General features: G+C 39.0%; 1 protein-coding gene across 1 annotated transcript in view; it reads left to right on the top strand.

The window, feature by feature from the left end:
• Positions 1-4,016: 4,016 nt before the first annotated feature.
• LOC145997395 (toll-like receptor 4) overlaps positions 4,017-21,334 on the top strand; it is a 53,436-nt gene continuing 36,118 nt past the window's right edge. Inside the window, exon 1 of the mRNA XM_083134391.1 lies at positions 4,017-4,196. The gene's annotated coding sequence lies outside the window, so the exon portion shown is untranslated. The remainder of the gene's footprint in view (positions 4,197-21,334) is intronic.

Consider the following 21,334-nt stretch of genomic DNA (forward strand, 5'->3'; position numbering starts at 1 on the left):
GTGTTGTGTTCAATGAAATTTATTATCCCAATCATTACAAATTTCTATCGTGCTGCAATCCCCGCCTACTAATAATGACGTAGGATGAAAACAAAGTATGTAAGCAGGCCTTCATCATAAGAAGATACTGCAAACGGCAGCTTTATTATTGTCTATTCCTACTTGATTATGAATAAATGTTCAGCTCTACCTATTGAATAGAATATAGTACTCCACGAGAGAGCTCCATCTGCGTTATTTGTTTCTCGTTTACTCCCTTCCTCGTGCATAATATTTCAGTTTTGTTATTCCGTTTGACGCTTATTTCGTTAATCTCCGTTGCTTTTATACTTAACCCTAGTACAGCGCCTAGAATAACGTAGTGTGGAAAACGGCATGGTTCTGCGCTCTCTGGCTGGTTCCACTCGAAAATGATCCGCTAGAGGCGCTGGTGTTGACCCCGGTGCTTGGTGTTCGACTGCTTATAATGGAAGTAAATGGAGTTTTCGCTGCAACGTCTGATTCTTTTACATGAAGCATTTCTATGAATGTGATAATTGCTATGATATTTGGTACAGTGGTCGCGAAGATATTAATGAACATTCTAGACAGTCGACCACGTCCTGTTATCGTCATACTTTCGTTAATAATAAGGGACAAAAAATACGCGTGGAATGTTCTTGGCAACTAAATTTTTGTGTATGAATTAGGTTCATTATTATTATCATTATCATAATTTATTTTAAAGATATACACACTGAAGCATTTGTATTTTTGATATTTACTGACTCTTTTCTTCCGCTTTAAACTAATCGCGGCGATGATGATAATGATGATTGCATGAAAAGACAATGGGAACCCCACAAAACTTTCTTAGTGCCATCGACATGAGTGTAAGGCAACTTTCAAACCAATGGGACAAGCGACACGGGATGTTCACACTGTCACACTAGTGACACACACTTCCAGACTGTGAAATAGCATTCATTGCACATGAGGGTCCAAACAGCAAACGACACGTTCATATGGCGTATTCGCGTGCTACTTGTTACTTCGGTCGGAAAGCTCCTTAAAGGAAGGGTGCTGAGACCGAAGCGACGCGCTACAGGGGGAGTTCCCAACTAAGTGACAAGCGACATGGTGCCTTCAGTCTATTAGCAAGCGTTGCTTGCGAACAACAGATAGGCGACACGATAAACCGCACATTACAACAACAGATCTAGGCAACACGATAAGCCACACGTGTCGCTTTGTCGCTTGTGCGTCGCTCAAACTGGGCCATTTCCTCAATAGCTTGCAACATGTTGCCGTGGTTTGTTGTTCGCGCATACGCGATGCAATGAGTGTCTTGCTTTAGTGAGATTGCGCACCAAAGCGACAAGCGGCACGCGACACTTATCGCTTGAGGATTTCACCAACCGAACGCTGGCCTGTGCTTCCCGTCATGCCGCTACGATGTGAAATGTTGCTCTTGATTGGCTCCTTTCCAAGCAACATGTGTCACTTCGGTATGAAAGTTGCCTTGGACCGAATGACCCGTGTCGCTTTGGTGTGAAATCCTCGTATCGTTTGTCGCGTGTCTCTTTGGTGTAAAATCTCCTTGAGGAAACGGTGCAGTCAGAGCTTTTGTCCCTACGGTTCGAAAGGCTGCATTGATTTCCGACTGCTCGCTTCCAAGCGACATTTGTAGTTTGTCGCCTCGGTATGAAATATCTCTCAGGATACTATTTATATTCTAATAACATAGAAAAATAAACTCTAATACACAGTCCAAGACCTGACGTCCGGAATCACATTGAGATGTTTCTTCTTGTGTTACGCACGCATGCTATTTATTTATTAATTTTATTTTACTTTTCTTTCCAAATTAATGCCATTTCGTGACTGCAAATCACTCCACAAATATAACTGTTTCCATCAATTCACTTACCGCCTTTCTAGAGAAACAAATCTACACAATATATTCCAAAAACTAACTAAGCCCCATTACTTTCATAACAAAATTAGCACCTGGGTCGATCGCACTGCCATCTACTTGTCATCGTCTCGGGGAACCAGTTTCTTGGGTCGTTTTCCACACTACGTTATTCAGGGCGCTGTAACCATAGCTTACACTTCTTGTTTCTCCATTTTTCAACTGTGTACATTTTTATTTAGAAAATTAAAATACATTTCATTGTTGGCTACAGTGTACCAATGCTTCTGTACTTTTGTTCCTAACATCACAAAGGTGACATACGTAGGAGGTAAATTGACGTGGTTGACCCATCAGTCCCACCCCTCTTGGAAAGCATGTTCCGACATGACACTCATTCAAGTGATGGTTCCTGTTTCTTGTTGATGATGATGTTTTTAGAATTACTATACAACTGCACCTATACAAACGAGAAAAGCATCGCTGTACCGTACCCCCTTGGCGGAGTACATAGCACAGAGCACTGCTACGACACCAGGAGTCCCGGATACGAATCCTGGCCTGGTCATAAGTAGGGAACGGAACTTTATGTGCCAAAAAACTCAGAAATATTTATTTTTTATGTGTCATAAATGTTGAATATATGTGATAAAAACAGGAAAATATATGACAAAAATAAAAACAAAACATTTGGTAACAAAAACTAAATATTACATGAATTTTTAACACCTGAAATCAGTTTCTAAATGCTTACCTCTTAGTGAGCTATTTTTTAGAAAAGTTGTAGTGGATCACCATAGTTTTTTCCAAATTCTCCATTGTAAATCTGTGACGATTATCTCTAAAAAGCATCTTATATTGTGAGAAAGATCGCTCCACGTCACAAGAAACAATTCTTGCATATTTGAAGCACGAAATGCCACTAACTCTGAAGTTTTCCAAAGCTTCCTCTTCCTCTACTTGAGCTTCCAAAACACGTGCAATTTGGCACAAAGTTTGAAAACCTTGGTTTTTCCCCAAAATTTCTGTACATTTAGACATTAGCACTTGTGCATTAGATCCAGTGAGGGTATTTTTTTCCCCCAATAGGATCGTAGGCGAGGCGCCAGAAGTCTGCCAGCGAGCGTGTTCAAAGACAAAATAAACCTAGCACTCTCGATATGAAAGAGGTGCGGAGAATGAACATTTTTCCTTCAAGGATTTCGAGGTAGCTGAAGTCAATGAGCGATTTTATGCATTTAAAATGAAAATTCGCAAGATATGTATTTACATACGGAAAACTGGAGAATATGTGTTTTTATGTAAAATAAAATTTGCTGTGTTGACATAGAAGGCTATGATCAGACTTTTGGCAAAAACGAGGGTCTCTATCTTATCGCAGAAAAAAAACATTTATTTACCTAAAGTTCCGTTCCCTAGGACTCATAAGTATTCTTGTGAGTGTCCCTTCATTACTTTCCTCGTGATCATCTTCGTGATAGTCCAAAGTGGCAGAAAATAAACCAAATTAATCAATCGATCAAATAAGAAAAGCATTAGTTCAAAATTAATATATATTTTTAAAGTTTTAGTCAATGATAAGAAATGTGTGTGACACTCGTCCAAGTAACAGTAAATAATAAGGTCTTGTTTTTTTTATTAACGATGGTTATTTTTTTGTAATTGCACCCATATAAACAACAAAGGAAAAAGTGATTCAATAGCCTGATGGTTTATTGAATATTAGTGGTACAAAAATCGATGGCTTCAAAGACCCTCCTCCCCCCCCCCCCGAGTAAGTAAATTTGTTGTAAAGCACGGATAAACTAGGGTTAAGCCGATCAGTTAAACGCCGATCAGTCTTGCAATTAACATGTCACACCTACTTCGACGTTTAATATCGAAGTCGCGATTATTTCGTGTTGCAACTGTTATCCGAGTTCATGACGCTCCTGAATATCAAACTTAACAGCCAGGAAACTTTTTTCAAAAAAGCAATAGATCATGCTTTGGCAACATTGCATGACGTCATATGAATCCGTCAATGCATCTCTCTCGAGTTCCTTTGCAGTCATTTTTTTTGTCATGCACCTGAGAGCCACCTGGTATCGAGTTCTAAAACCACGTGACGGCTGGAGGAAAAAGAAAGCTACTGGACAACTCACCGCTGTCGGAACACGATCGGCTAGTTCCAAAAGCGAGAGAGACTGTGCTGTGAGTTGTGTGTCTGTGTGAACGCCTACAGTGCGCGGCGCAGTGGTTTGTTGTGTTTGTTTGTTGATGCCGAATCCTGGAATAGCAGCGCAGCAAGGGTTATTTGATCGTAAGTATAAACATTTCATTTCATTATGACAGTAATACTTTCGTACTTCATAACTTCGGCGCAGTTACTGATTGGTACATAAGATAAACAAACCGTGCTTTATGCAAGAGATTTCGATCTGTTAACATTCCCAGTGGCAAATCCGTAAAGAACACTTCAAAAGGGCGAATTTCAGAAACTCATCGAGGAAAGAAAATGTCTCCCCCCCCCCCCATTTACCTGCTCAAAATTCTGTCTACTTTTTTCAGTGCATCAATAGATGTTTTTGTAACATTTAGGGTGTTGAGATTTTCAATTACATACACAAAATTATTAGTCAAGAGAAATGAAAAGTTGTATTTACAGCCACACACACCAGGCCCGTAGCTAGAATTAATCTCCCCAGGGAGGTTCACAGGTTATCAGAGGGGGGAGGCTTTGTAAACAAAGTCCATTTTTCAAAAGTTTAAACAGTGTTAAGTAAGGTAAATTATGCGTGTGTGTGTGTGTGTGTGGGGGGGGGGGGGTCATTAAGTTAGAAATATACAAAAACATCGCTTGAAGTGTTAATTGACTGCTATTGAAATCATCCCTTACTACACAATCCATACTACTTTTGATGTTACAGATATTTATAATCACACAAAAAAAATGTACAATATTCAATCATAGAGCCTACTGTATATTCCACCCCTGACCGAAGCAATGAAACTCCCCTTCGTTTCCAAAACATGGGATCTGTTGACCTTTGACGCAGATCCGGAAGGAATTTGCATGAGGACATCAAAGTCACAGATATTTGTCTAAACGGAGGTCGCAACAGGGGTAACGAAGGTACAGATAAATAATTCGAATGGCTGCTGTTCACGTTCTGTGAATTTATCCTTCACCAAAGTTGTGAGCATAATAATATCTCCTGTCTACATTTTCACTCTTCACTACATACAAATTATACAAAATAGTTTTACCTAATATCAAGGGGTCTGATGGTAGTTCCGGGGGGGCTCAGCACCCCTGGCCCCTGCCTGGCTACGGGCCTGACACACACTCTCCCTATCATGTTACATTGCATATAATACTGAAGAGATATTTTTACTTGTAGTCTCTCTACTGTGCATCTACTGTAGCTTTAAATTCGACTTACTACAGATGTTCCTTAGAAAACCATTAGGTGTCATTAGACTTCTAAAAACATATCATATTTTGTAGATTTTGTTTTCTGTAAACAGTATATATTTCCAGCGGGGTTGATGTCATTTATATGTATAAAACAACATATATATGTGCCTACAAACATAAACAAAACTCACCTCCGTGATGTAGAGGTTAACGAATCTTGGAGAAAATTTTCGCCCTTTTCTAACCAAAAGTCGCGATAAACAAAATTGCATGAATCTTGTAAAACAAACAAAAAAAAATGGGACAATAATAAATCGTTGAGAATAATATCTGCCACCTTAGTGGTCGATTCAAATTCTTGTCTGAAGGTCCTAGGTTCGAATGGCATGTACATAGGTGTTCCTTTTGCAAGTGGCCGTTTTATGAATGTCATCTAGCACTATTCATCCTTATCGTCACGATTAGTCAAAGTGGCAGAGAAGCTTTGCAAAGTAAATAAAATAATGCAAACCAATTCAGTAGTGACATTGTGAAGACAATTGGGAGGGGTTATCGCCCCTATTGTCCACTCCCTGGATCCGCACCTGCGTCAGATAGGATTTTATACGAAATTCCCGTTCTGGAGAAGAACTAGATGTTTCGATTTGGCTCTCGGAGATTCTTCCAGAATACAATGAGCGTAAAAGGTAAAACTGTCCATATCCCAGGAACTACAACAGGTAGAGAGAAATATGAATGTAGAGATGGTGACGAGACGAGACAAGTCTCGGTCTCGTGTCAAATTTCGAGACGAGACAGATACAACTGTCTAAAATTGGATACCCTTCAAAACTTGACGAGACACGCTTCTGTAAAATCGAGATTTGATCGATACTTGCCCTTTTAGATCGAGATCGATTCAAGCGTCTCAATCACCGCAAACCATCCCTGGATGATGATGGTGGTAAATTGGTGACAATTGTGAGCCTGTGCTGCAAGGTTGCTTATAGTCGGGGTCAAATTCTGTTTTAGCGAGGATTAGTAGCGTCGAAACGGGGCGTCCAACAGGAAAACGTTCTTAATAAAAGTTGTTTTCTTTGATGGCTTCTAGACGCTGCACAAATTTCGAGACAAGAGTCTACTAACCTTCGTCTGATCTCGATAACACCCTTAATAAGAATAAAAACCCAATGATCCTAGCACGGATCCTAGATGTTAGGTACGGGCGTATTTAATTTTGTGCATTCAGAACCGTATCTGTATACAGAATGTTTTAAGTTATAATTGTTACTGTTTATTTATAAGCACTTCATAATTATAACCAAGGAACATTATCCCTAAAGAATTTAGATTAATTATATTGACCAGATTCTTGTTTTTATTTACATTTAACTGGAGGGGCCTCCCCATTGGCGCAGTGGTAGCGTCGTCGCCTTGTAATCAAGGGGTACCGGGTTCGATACCTGGTGGAGGCACATAGTGGTTCGGATCCCACTTTAAACTGCAGGTCCAGTCCCGATTAGCCTTACTGTGCATAAAGTGAACTTAAAGTACCAGCTCAATCAATGAATTTAACTTTGTCAGAATTGGGTTGTCATTTTTAAACACCTACTTAGTCTGTGCGTGTGATATTATTATAACATTCACAACCTTTTCAACCAATGTAGATTTTTGACCAATGTTGAGATGATGTGAATTTGATTATACAGTTAGTGTGAAATTTCCACTAAACCAATGGGAGATGTGATGTTTGAAAGCGTTAAACCCTCCCCTTATGTAAGACATGTGTGGTTGTACCAAGTATGTTTTGTGTTCTAAGGTTTTGCAAATCGAAGCTTTTCCAGTCAACGTGCACTGTTATGCAAATGCTAAGAATAGAAAAATGTGAAATTATAATTATTTACGGTTAATAATTTTATTTCGTGTCTTAATACGACTTGATGACGTAGTCATCTGTGAAGGTTACTGCTTGAATAGAAAAGTTGCATTTCGGAATTCGCCGGATTTTCATTGTGTTTGTCAACATCTTGTTGTTTTCTTCAAAATATGGTGAGGAAAACAAATGACAATGTGGACACTCGAGCTGGTACAAGTCGCACCAAGAAACGAAACGCCGCCTCTGAGAACTGTAGTGGACAGTCATTTGTTTGCTTTCACAGTCGCCGCAGACGAAAATATTTCCATGTGCTTGAACCCGAATGCCCCCGCGTTGTCATACATGTAATAAATATATAACTTCCCTCCTTTTCTTCATTGTTAAACACTAGATCTCTGCTTTCGCTGTGTAGGTTTTTATAACCGCACTTTTCTGCCTCTTTTGGCTAATCGTGACGATATGATGAAATTGAATCACAAAGAACGCCAGGGGTCCCGGGTTCGAATCCCGGCCTGAGCATGAATCTTTGCGAGTGTCCATTCATCATATCATCACTCATCCCAATCTTCACAAATTAGCCATAAGTGTCACAAAAGCGAGGTAAAATAAAGCAAATCAATTAATAAACAATAGATAATATCCCAAAGAACTCCCATACCTAGGCCGTGATTCAAATCTGGATCCCCTGGCGTCGTAACGCGCTATACTAACCACTCTGACACGGAGGTAGGCAACAATACAGAATAACTCTGTAGATTATACCCTCCATATATTAACGGCATATTTTTAAAAAATGGAACAAATATGATAATAGTTAATTTATTATTGTTTTTATTACGGAATTTTATATCAATAGCCTTACTGCCCTACAAAAATTTCTGGCAACCAACACCGTGAAGGCACATATTTCTAAGAAATTGCAAGAAAATTGCAGAACTATCTTCTCTGTTCACACGGGCTTTGAAAGCAAGGCTCCCCACATTCTCGATATCAACACCCGGTACCCGTTGATGTGAGGCTGACTCAGTCCACATGCCAGATGCCCACAATATATATTATATATTTGTTGGGGTTGCAAACCTATGGCGTCCACAAGGCATGCGCCAATGACTGCAAACTTCTTTGTCGTGCACTTGTCCCACTTTGACCCAGCCGATGACAGTTGACTTGGAAGAAAAAGTTCCCCTCTAAAGCCAGTCGAGACGGCAAACACCACTTTCACTTGCAACACACTTCTCTTCACTCCATCAGCAAAGTTCACAAACTCACTACTTCAGTGATGAAGGAAAAAGCTGTTGTCCTGCTCTCAGACATTCAGAGCTCGTTTAATTTCTCTTTCGAAGGAGTGAGAATGATTGATTGGCCGATTTGTCCACAAGCAAGTGTAGATTTCAATTTTATTTATTTGGGATTATCGCCTTTTGTAGTTTTTTCGCCTAGCAATTTACTGCACATAATCTTATACATTCATTTTTACCTTGTCTACATTATTTTCTGAACAAAACATTCCACTACTGATACAAATCACGTTTGATAAACTTAAAATTCATATTTTCTACATCCCACTCAAAGATTACGTAGTTCCAAACACTGTTGAAGAGAGATTGTACAGTTTATAAGTCTCTCTTTCCTGCATATACCTATTACACTTAAATATAATATTATGTATATCTTCCTTATTGCCACATATGCAATTAGAGTTTTGTGCAATTTGATTTTTTGTTGTTGTTAATGACTGTTTGTAAAGTGGGATCCATGAGTATTACCGTGCAAATTGTCCATGACTATTTTCATTAATTTCTCTCTTACATCCTGTGTGTTTTTAAGCGATGTATTTTTATGTATGCTGGCCCAGAAGTTGTCAACAGCTTGTTTCGAGTTTTCTTTTAATTCTTCAAGCTCTTATTGGGTCAAATAAGGTGCACGAATATGGCGATGGACAATTTGCACGGTAATACTCATGGATCCCACTGTACGTGTATGTCCTGACCAGATGCAATTTAGTAATACGTACTACCACGTTCACTTGTGTAAACCAGGTTCTGATTCTATTAAAATTAGTAATGTTTTGATAATATCTGCTCACATTTTTGAGTTCTCTTTTACACCATTCCGTCTAATGTTCCTTTTATCTTTTTTTCACCCTCGGTAGAAGGTCTGCATAAATATTTCAATTCTAGTACAGGTTAAATTTGTCTTGCTTTTTTTTAGTACAATTCTACTATTTCGTTTCCCAAATTTTGATAATGTGCTCGAAGTGTTGACATCAGCGCCACTAGTGGCGAGAGAAGGTATTTAATCGACACTGAATTGAAAACAAGGTATCATTTGCCTAGGATCAGGTCAAGCGGAAATCTCGGAAGTTGCTTCGTTTTGCAGAGAGAGCATACTTTGTCTTTCCTTGTCGCATTGCGACACGTGCCGGAACGAATACCGGAAGAGGTTTAGTTGCGGTTCTTGCAGGTTAAGGCCGACCGGATCTTGGTGTCTTCCATATTGCCTTGGTGTCTGTTTTTCGAATCTTCTGCTCGAAACCACAAGGATTCATTTCTGGGTAAATGACCTCTCTTCTATTATTAAACATTTTGATTTGCATTTTCTACATCTCTAGGCTAATTACAGTGAGGATATATTTATTCATGGTAAACTTATTTAGAGTTAAAGAGTCTATATTACAGTTAAATGAAACAAATTTGTTTACAAGTTACATAGGCCATCGACAAAACCTTTTGGACTGCCGAGGCTCTGGCATGTGGACTGACAGTCAATGCAATCGTCTTTGGGCGTTCAGTTGTGTCGTACATGTTTGTGCGTGAGTGTCCGGTTTCTTCATCCATTTCATCTCATCTTACAATTCATTCCCATCGTTGCGATTATCCAAAAGTGGTAGAAATTCTATGTTAAATTGATGCAATCAATCAACCCACATTTTGGGGACAAACCTACAAGTATTCATTTTACTGGGACAGCTAGACATGGATGAAAATTACTCTTGGTTTATTCTGTACCGAAGGGCAGTACAGAGGTACCCTTCGTGACAATTTTTGTTTCTTGAAGTCCACTTAGTTTAGTGTAATCTGAACAGAACCTACAGTTGTACCTCCACCAGGAATCGAACTTGTAAGGCCTCAACGAAATGCTAATATTTAAAAAATGGAGAGCTATATAAGACAAGGAGTAATGTATTCTAACTCGTGGTATTGTGATTTAAGCATCTCCTTGATGCCAGGTGGATACGGAACATATTTTGTGTTTCTGCCAATTTGACATACATTTACTACTACTACCCACCAATTCGGCATATCGCGATTGCACGCATCTAGCTTGTTTCCATCGCTATGCTGAAGATGTTCAGGCTCTTCAGAGCGTAAAAAGCGGAGCAAAAACCAGAAAAGATTAGCTTCAACCAGCCATATATCCTGCAGTGTTTACAAGGTCGTCATTTATCTCGTCACAGCGATGCACATATACAGCAACAAATGCTATTTCCCTTGATGGTTTGGGGACAACGATCCAACTCTCCGCACTATAAGGCATGTATACTGTGGCTGACCAGTGTCCTGGAGTGATGGTGAGCGCTGATAGTCATGCTGCACGTGGGCAATTACATAACAGTAATATTGTATGGGCACAATTCGTGATCTACATATCTTGATTGTAACTTAATGTGGAAGATCTTTAATTACGGTACGCACTGTCATGGACTGTGAACACAGTACTAAATATGACGCTGTTCTTCAGCTTGTGGCATTGTTGAGATTAAGAGAATTCCGTGATTTCTGCTTTAGGTGTCCCAGTTTCTTGTAATCTCTATGGTTTGTGTGTTCGCAGTCTGTGTTCTACATGCCTGCAATCTCTTTGTTTCAAAGTAGTAGTTTATACATAGACTTGAAGCTTCTGATATCCATGATGTATGCACTTGAGCACTTGTTATTATGTTCTACATTCGAGATATTTCTGATTTCCCTAATCTCGAATTTCAAGATATCCGTGATATCTAAGTTACAAATTTCCCATATATCCGTGATCATTTCGTATGAACAATTCTGTCTTCCAGCCCATGTAGTTTCATTTCCAGCCGATCTTATACCACAGTGGGCTACCATGTAGGGGTCGATTTCCAGCCTGGGCATGGATGTTTGTGTGTGTGTGTGTGTGTGTGTGTGTGTGTGTGTGTGTGTGTGTGTGTGTGTGTGTGTGTGCCCCTTCATGAATTTCATCATATAATCACTCATCCTTGGGGTTTAAGGGGTAACCCTTTCCGAAGACACCCCAATGTCAACCCATTCCACGTAGCACATCCTGGGCTGCATTCTGCAGACTAACGAGGCTCTGCGTCGGGACTCCCAGCCAGTATAATCCTCCATGGGGCTCATGTTTCATCCATCTCATCTGACCACCATTTATCCTTATCTTCCCGATTAGCCAAAAGTGACAGAAAAGGGAAGCAAAATAAACTACATCAAATCAATCATTCCCGATCATCTTATCTATGCTTAGAGTGGACTATCAACGTGCTTTGACAGTAGTCGCTCAATCCTGTCTGCGCTCCTAATGTGATTCTCCTCTGGTTGTCCCAAAATTCGTGATGTCCATTACGTGTATATGCTCTAAACTTCCGTAATCTGTAATTTTGAGATGAAAGCAGAAATCTTGTTACCAGTAGAAAACCGATTTGTACGTGTTTTTATAGTAGGTCGTACAAGAAAGTTAACTTGTAAAACATGACTAAGAATATCTATAAAAAGTTCAATGTAATTCTTCATAGAAGGACAACAAAGAAACAATAGCAGACGGTCGACTTTCAAGTTTCTCCACCATGAATGAGTTCAAGTTAATTAGGTCAGTTATTTCAAGAGTAACATTGAGCAGAACAGCAGCAGGAGATCTATTAAAGCTATTCCGTATAGCTTAAACAGACTACAGCGGCGGGTCATGGTCGTGGAAAATCCGTGTATTACACATACAGTATATATATATCAAAATGTATTCAATTTCATAAGCGTATGTGCTTGACCTTTGGCTTAAGGAATAAACCCTGTATAGTAGATGCAAACCCACGGTGAAGCATTGATTACACATTTCCCATTGCTAATCCTTTCATCATCTACATCGAGTACAAACATGTGACGTAATGCTCTTAACATAAACTTGTTTTTTCTTCACCATGGTGTTGCGGTCAGTTTGTTTATATCATTCCTGATTCCTGGATAAGTTTCCTCAGTGCTCTTATATTGTTTTTATGCATATTTTGAAGGGTTTGCTTTGAAAATGACGGGGAAAAGGAGCAGCGTTTGGCTTTGATTGATGAGCGTAGCTGACAAGGATGACAGTTCACTTCAGCTCACTGTCACGTTTCTCAACGAATTCCCCTCCGGACGAGAAGTGATGACAAACTAATTGTAACCACCAACGACGGGATACGGAGAAAACCCAGGTATAGCGCCAGGAACAGTGTAAAAGGATAGGGATGCCTCCTATGACCGCTTGAAGTTTCACAGAGTATGTACACCACCGCGCGGAAACTACGTCCGCGAGTAGGACGGAAAATGTTAGGGAATTAAATTGCTTTATGACCGCTTAGTCTTAATTACGTCCAACATAGGTGATGGATGCGCAATTTTGTCACCTAAGCACCAGCAGCAGCCGCTGACAGAAACTGCTTCACAGTGCACTTGCTGATCAGCTAGAGAAAGTGTTGTGTAGGGAATGAGTTGCTTCTTCTCTAAGGATTGCTTAGCTTATGTCACAGCGAATGGAATTCGTCAAGTCCGTGCGAACCATACTCAACAGAAAGTTGAAACTTAAGTGGCTGACTAAGGAACGCAGAGACAATCTCCGTACGCCATTTTGTAAGTTCTGTCTCTGAAACTACAATGGATATTAAATGAAACTTTGTAGGTGGTTAAGATTCCCTTGTAGCCAATCTTACGTGTTAATTTTCAATAATCCAGCAGAACGCAAGGAACATCCACGATGTCATAGTGGTAACGGCGTCACCGCGTTCGGCTCCCCGATGGGGTAGTGGTAACATCGTCGCCTTGTAATAAAGAGGTCCCGGGTTCGATACCCGCTGGAGCGACATTGCACAGTGTTTCGTAATCCACTTTAGACTGTAGGTCCCGTCCCGATTAGCCTTTCTGTGGACTTTAAGAAACACTCAATCAATCAATCGAGCAGTATATGAACAGCATTTTGACTTCAAACTTTATGGAATGTGATATACGGTTTTCAGGTCTTCGAGAGCACAATGAGGGTTGGGCGACTTTAGAAGCATATTGTAATCTCCAACGTGCTCGGCTGACAACCTCGCCCATGCCGAACCTCGATCAAGAATGAGTGTTCCATTATGTTGAAGCTTACACCCGTTTCAAGTAATCATCGTTCATATTGCTTGACGAGATCAAGTTTTGAAAGTGACACTTAACAGCACATAGCCTACATAACATGCAATCCTTATATTTATTTATTAGAAATATTCTGCATAATTATATATGCTTTCGATTTTTTTATGATTTCTGAGGCCTCTATCCGCGGCATTCTCTGTCATAGACGGGACTTAGTTTGAATAGATTTTTTTCTCCCACTTTTGGTTAATCGCAATGATGAAGATGAGTGATGGTAAATGAAATTACTGAAGACACAGGCTTTATTTGGGAGTAGCAAGAGAGAATGGGGCTACCCTCACAAAAAGAAGAAACTACAGAATCTGTCAAGAAACCATCCCTTAAAAAAATAATAAGTAGTAACTCATAGATATTTTTTTCTTTCCGCCCCGGTTTGGATTCATATATGAGGGTTGCCTGGAGCTTACAACGTTGGAAGCATCTTCCCTATACAGATAGTTGTTCTTTTGACATTTTTATTTATAACTATTTGGTGGTATATTTTACCTCGCTTTTCTGCCACTTTTGGCTAAGATGAGGATGAAGAGGTACTGACAAAGAACACCGATACTCAGGCCAGAATTCGAACCCGGGACCCCTGTGCTAACCACTTCGCCACGGAGGCCAGCAACTGCTTGGGAAGCTATGCCACTTTTCACTACGTTTCAAATGTCATTTTTCGTTTCGTGGCCCCCTTCAAACCACCTTTCCCTCCAGTGGAGGTCCGGGGCTGTTGCCCCCATAAATGTGTGCCTGCCTTCAACGAAAATGATGAAATTCCTCCTGAGTTTTACCTCATGCTTAACTCCATATCGAAAATAACTCGTGTGTACAACCATTATATCTGAAGTTTTGAAACATGTTGAGATATGCGGGTGGATTTCGTCATCTGCTTTCCCCTCTCAAAGGCCCTCTTCATATCGACACAAGTGATAATTGTATTTCCAGCCTCGATCCAGGTTACGCTCTCAGACTTCATGTTTTTTTGATCCCCATCAATCCAGACTGGTGACGTCGCTGCTCCAGTTACCCAACGCGGTCTTGCGACCTGCTCGCGCTTCATTTGCAGTCCCGTCATGCAACGCGGTGCTGTTTACCCGCATTTGGTGGTCGCTTTGGGTGTGGATCAGTCCTAAGATTTATTGCACTGATCACTTCGGTCATTTAACTACTGTTACATGTGGAAGACTCGGACACGCTGCTAATATATACAGTTAAGTTCGATGATGCTTTGATGCAACTTGTCCCTCACTGCTTTCATTCGCTTTATAACAACATCCTATATACAAGGACGTATTTAGGGGGTCCTGACCATTCTCCCCCGAAAGACTAACCAAGTACTAAAATTAAATAATAAAAATATACTTGTTTAGCATTTGTTTTATGATCAAGGGTTATTTATTTTCTCTGAACTTCCTGGAAGGCAAGGATTAAATTGGGATGATACGACTTTGTATGACAGTACCAAAGAAGATTTATGCACACTACTTACAATAATATGCATAAAATATAAACCAGGAACTTTACTTTTCGTCAGCTGGAACTAACATTCCTTATTCAATTCTTATTTATTTTCTTGCTAGGACATTTTTTATGTAACTTTTAACTACACGTTTTCTTGCCTATTCATGTAACAATAACAATACGATTATATCAAATATTATTATGAATAGACCTATAAATTATATTAATTTAAACATTTATTTTATTATTATTTCTCAGACTGTTGGTTCTCTTCCCCCCCCCCCCCCCGTCACAAAAAAATGGGATAAGCTTATTAGCATACCCGATGGCGTAATGGAAACGTTGTCGCCTTCTAATCCCTGGTTCAGTACCCGATAGAGGCAGAGATAGTGGTTCTTATCCCACTTTAAACTGTAGGTCCAGTCCCGATTAGCCCATCTGCGCATAAAGTGAACTTGAAAGCAAAGTAAAACCTCAAACCCATTGACTGAAAAAATACGATACTTGTCTACCTAGGCCAATATATTCTTCAAACAGATGGGTTGCCAGGTAGTTGCTTAAAAGTTTGAAGCGTGAAACACAAAACGTGTTCTTTTTTACAACATGGCTTTGGTCTTGGACTCAAAATGGCCGCTTATGTTCCGTTGGTTTCCCGACAACCGTTCACACTTCATTAGTACTTTCGCAAGGATATTGACGTCAAGATCTAAAGTTTGTACTACCGCCTTCTTGGTCGTGATGTTTTCATAAATGACACTTGTAAAGAAAAGCCTACGCAGCATATTCACTGTGGACACTGAACGTCCTAACAAAGCAGAAAAAGTCACAAAATGCAAGTCACACAAGATACCGGGAAAGATTTTCATTGCCTTTTAGCATATCCCACGCTCAGGCGAGCGTAGCCAGGTCAACATTCAAAAAATAATCTGCAGTTTGAGTGAAATTTCGCCCAATTTCAAGGAACTGTTTAAAAATAATAAATTATTCGCAGTATAGGAGTTTCATTTTAGTATTTACATAAGACATATGAAAAACTCCTGTTTAGTGTGGTTTTACGTACACATTTCCAAGAAATTTGGATGACTAAATGTTCGTTTTTACCTCTAAATCCACGAAACGAATGACTGTGCTTGCTAACACTGCAGAAAGGGTATCAAATTAGATGCCTTGTAGGCAGTTTCATTGCATTAGCATTGCTTGTATTAAAATTATGAAGTAAGTAAATAGAAACGTACATAAATTCAGTATATGTGCTTAGAATTGCTATTACCATCTAGTTGGTTGATATTGAGGCTAGAACATTAGTTTTAGACCCTACGTGTAACCAGTCTTATAATTATTCATCTTCATTCTCTCACCATAGCTATCTGATCGTAGAAAACACGATTCATGAAACAACAACACTTTTGTTACTTTATTACATAGCCAGAGCTGGTTTCTATATTAAAGAAAGGAAGCAGAAATTGTGTATAAATCACCCAATTGTTCTTAATCCAGACAAGAATGCCATTATCTTTTTATGTTAGTTGATGATTGCCCCAAACCAGGAAATCTTGTGATATACTATAAGTGGTTCTGGCAACCTTGAGTAACGCAGCATCTGCTTCTGCTTCTTTTACCTCCTTGTCTTGGTCGAGTTGTTCGACTCGTTTGCAAAGAGGTTCTTGGAAGAGACAATCTCTTCTGGTTTTTCTGTTTTGTTTTCTTCTTTTACCACTTTTCGCAGGTTACAATAACACCGCGTTACGCGGTTATGATCTTTCCAGTTATAAACTATGGTTTTTGAGGAAGTTACTGGAACTGCCCACAGGCAATTTTGCAACTTTCTTTCTCTTAATGATCGGGTCGCGTTCAAAATAACATGTTCCTCTTCAGTGAAAGTAACGATACACAAATCGTCTCGACCATACAAATCAAAATGTGGTTATAAATGTTGAGTTAAAGCTTTCAATTTGCTATTCGTTCTACAGTTTACGATGAAAATCTCTTCTTCAATATATTGATTGATTGAATTGCTGTTTTAAGTCCACTTTATGCACATACAGGCTAATCGGGACTGGACCTGCACTTTAAAGTGCGATCCGAACCACTGTGCAATGTGCCTCCAACGGGTATCGAACCCGGGACCTCTTTGATTACAAGGCGACAACGTTACCACCACGCCATCGAGGCTTCAATAGAGAAACATTCAAAATACATTTGCCTTAGACAAGTTTGTTACGAATGTACAATGCTATTGTAACATTCATTATATTAGGTTTCTATATTGCATACTAAAGAGAGCCATAGCTATGGCTGGGGGCAAGTGAGCGGTGACACAGGGCGCTGAGGTAAGAGGGCGCCAAGCGAGCAGAAAGAGGGAGAAAGTTCGGAAAGAGTAGGTCTAAATGTCCGGTGCCCTGTGAAAGTATTGGTACCCAATGAATTTAATGTCTTGACTGTGGCCTTATAGCTGCAATACGAACCATAAAAAATATGATTTTTTGGTTTTAAAATAACATTTTACCTTGGTGTTCTGTCATATTTATGTTTTATTTTGTATTAACGAGTCTTTCTATGCTATAATAATTGCACCCAATATACTACACAGTAACACAGTAACGCATCTTCTTTACCCACTAGAAGAGATAAAGCAATTATGCCAAATGCACATTTCGCGTAGAGCTGACAACTCTGCACTGTAAAAATACATGTCAAGAATCAGCAATATGAGGCCATGGATTTTGCCAAGGTAAAATATTCCGGAGGTAAAATAGTCTCCCATTCGGATCTCCGGGCGGGGACTACTTTGGGAGATCCCTGGACTAAGAATAAGATCTATGATTAAATCAAGAAGACTTAGGTGGGCTGGCCATGTGGCACGAATGGGAGAGGAAAGAAGGGTTTACAGGATTCTTGTTGGGAAACCTGATGGTAAGAGACCAGTAGGAAGACCAACACGAAGATGGAGGGATAATGTTGAGATGGACCTAAAGTAAATTGGTAGTGATGGAAAAAAGTATATAGATCTTGCTCAGGCCTGTGTTGCTGCAGCCATGAACCTTCGGGTTCAAGAAGGCTAGAGAGTTAGTTAGTTAGCATATTTAGAATCATCTTGTTGAAGGATGACCTTGCTTTGCTATAGTTAAGAATGAAAAAAAAATTGTTGCAGAGGAGACACTTGATTATGGATTATGGGTTCGTAAGTGAATATTAGAGAAGAACTATGTGCAAAATCTATTTCTAGAAATATGTAGCTGCGGCTCTGATACAAAATGAAACAATTCAATTGTGTATAGTCGTGGAAAGAAATACCTCCCCTATAAAACTACTGGTATTAAGGCTCTGTGAGGGAAGTACAGTTTCCCATGACTGTACATAACATATCCGTGCTAAGATATTGTTAATTCAGTAGTTAAAAACAGAAGTAAATGTTTTGTTTGTTATATCAGTAAAGCTTTTGGGAGATTTCTTAGTATTGAAATGAGACCTTAAACAGTTACTCAATCTAGCAGTATATTTGCTCCGGAAGTGGAACTATCTATGTCAACAGTTTCTTTCCAGAAGCTGCTACAAACATAATTTTAATTAAAACATAATGGAAGTTTTGTAATGAACAATGCAACTCGCTTGTGATTGTCCGTGAACTACTTATAAACTGTGCGCCTTTCTGCTTATAGGCTTATTGTTAATAGAAAGAAGCTCCATATTTCAGAAGCTAAGTATGTGACCTTCCCGTTCTTGATTCCGAGAATTCATTGGCATTTGTCGAGCAAATTTTCCTTCACGTGGCGTTACATTTAGCTTATTCTTACTTCTGTCTTCCAGTGTAAGTCGCTTCGTCGATTCAAATTGTTCAGATCTAATTTATTTTACGTATAGTAATGTCCAGTTTTAGTTGGAGTACATGTTGTGCAATTCTGGTCGCTTATGAAGCCACATATCCCAAGGTCGAACCCTCGGTAAAGGCATGGATGCATTATTGTGTATGTCCCACCATCCATTTCATCATTTCATTCCTAGTTCTCGCGATTAACTCAAACAACAACAGTGATTGCATGTGAATCTTGACCTACCTACCTTTTGCTTATAGCTAGCCTTAGGTATAGAAACTATGAGATAATAGCTTAGCCTTTAAATCTTTACTGTATTTGTTTTTCTCTAACTTTATTCCTTTCCTTAATAACTTTCTTTGATCTTCACCGAAGACCATTCGTGTTATGGTGATAACCTATATCTTTCTGTTTTGACATATAACCTTTTTGATACCCAATTTTACTATTTTATTTCCATCCAAATTTATAGTTATATTTACTAACCATTTTCTTATATTTGTTTCGTAAGTTTTTCGCTTTTGAATTTGAATGCAAAAGCGAAAACCTACGACAAGTATAAGAAATAATAATTATGTAAGGATATAGAATAATAAAATAAAAAAAAACAGTGTCATGATAGCCGATTGAGAGACAAGAACTGTCACACAGAAACAGTTTCGTTGCAATCTAACAATGCTATTATGATAGGATGTTAACAGCAGCCACATGTAGCCTTCTAGTTTGAGCTATGCTAGTGACAAATCGTTAAGCAATATGTGCATTGATACCAACTACGTATATCTCCTCCAAGAACAAAATGTTCAATATTATAAATTGTGTGCCATGAGGAAATAGCCTTTGATTTATATCAGCAGTATTCTCTTCAACATTGTAATAATTACCTTTGTAACTAGTGTGACTGAACGTAACTCGTGGAATGTGGGGATTATACAATACCAAGAAATAAAGTTAAATGAGCCATTTTTAATCAAAGAAATATGCCATAAAGTTCATTGACGTTTTGAAGCAATTAGTTCTCAAAGATCTTAGCTTATTGTACGTAATAATGAAGTGATATGCATTCGTGATATATTACATACAGCAAAGAATGTAACTGAACTCTTAATGTATGCTCTTTCTATGCTGAAGGACTATCTAATTAGTGGGAATTCGTGCTTGTTTCATTGTGAAATTCAAAGGAAAGTGAAATCATGCTAACGGTGTCTGAAGACGAGGTTGTAACAGTTTTGGTGCAAGGGGAAGCAGGTCAATGTTGCTTGTTCCGTTGGTGCAAATTGTTGGATATATCTCTTCTTCACGACTCTTGGTTAAACCACAGACGTCTAATAACAGTCCGGAAATTAGCACTGGACTACATGGCGTCACGAAATATGGCGTAGGTTGGCCCCAACATGCCCTCTGTGACAACTTTCTGTTAATTTCCTGTAGTTTTTATGTATATCTGGGTATGGTTACCACAACTGTCTCTAACGATTCGAAATTAATAGAACCAACTGTTGTGTTAGGAAATTTTGTGTGACGAAGTTTGAACACCCTCATAAATTTTCACAAATCCAGATTAAGACATTATTATGATAATTTTGACGTACGTTGGAGTATACGTGGGAAATTAATAACATAAAACTTAATATTACACTAGTATTCTTCAGAACCTCCGCGTCATGACGTCATCGAACTGTAGTTGTTGAATATTCTGGACGAATATACCTGTATAAATCTCGCCTTGAGTCAAGAGAAACCACGTATTATCTATTTTCAAAGTTCGACACCAGATGGAGAGCAAGTTCATAGGTTTTGGCTCCTCTGATTCAACCTCACCATCTGTATCAATCTGTGTTCGTGCTGCAAGTTCGACACGACTTGCGAATTTCTCGACTACATGTTTTCTTTTGTTAACGTGCGAATATTCCGAGAGACTCTGCACTGCTTTTTCTAATACATGATACCTTGAAAGGTTAAATGAAGTTTCCCAGGTAACCTTCTGTCACTTTCACACACTGAATGAAAGATCTAGGACAGGTCGATCACAAACCACTTAAGAGTTTGTTCAGAAGGGAAATTGTGAAAAGTGAAATTTCAAAGCAACACGTAACCTAACCTTGCAGTGCAAAAATTAAGTAGCTTCATTGAAAAGTTGAGTTGGATTACCAAGACTTATTTAATAAAGTTCAGTTATAGACTGTAGATGTGCTTTTATTGGCCCGTACCACAGCTATATCACCGCCAACTTCATGGTTTCACTTTTAAATGTCTCCGGCACCAGCTAATATGACTTACCGTTAAAATTAATCTTTATATTCACAGGCCAACATTGAATTAATAATGATGTGTAAACACACGTATCCCTTGAAGTAACTTTCAATATGAAGTGTAAAACTTCGGTACATTTCGTTTGTTTATTATTGCACATAAATTTGTCGAATGTCGCCGAATCTGATGTCAGTATAATGTTTTCTTATAGATAATGCATTAAAGTTAAGTGTCCAGGTATGAAATAAGAAGCTCAGAATTTAGATAAGG

The sequence above is a fragment of the Lepisma saccharinum genome, chromosome 13 (genome assembly GCF_977018435.1).
Source record: "Lepisma saccharinum chromosome 13, izLepSacc3.1, whole genome shotgun sequence".
Lineage (NCBI taxonomy): Eukaryota > Metazoa > Arthropoda > Insecta > Zygentoma > Lepismatidae > Lepisma > Lepisma saccharinum.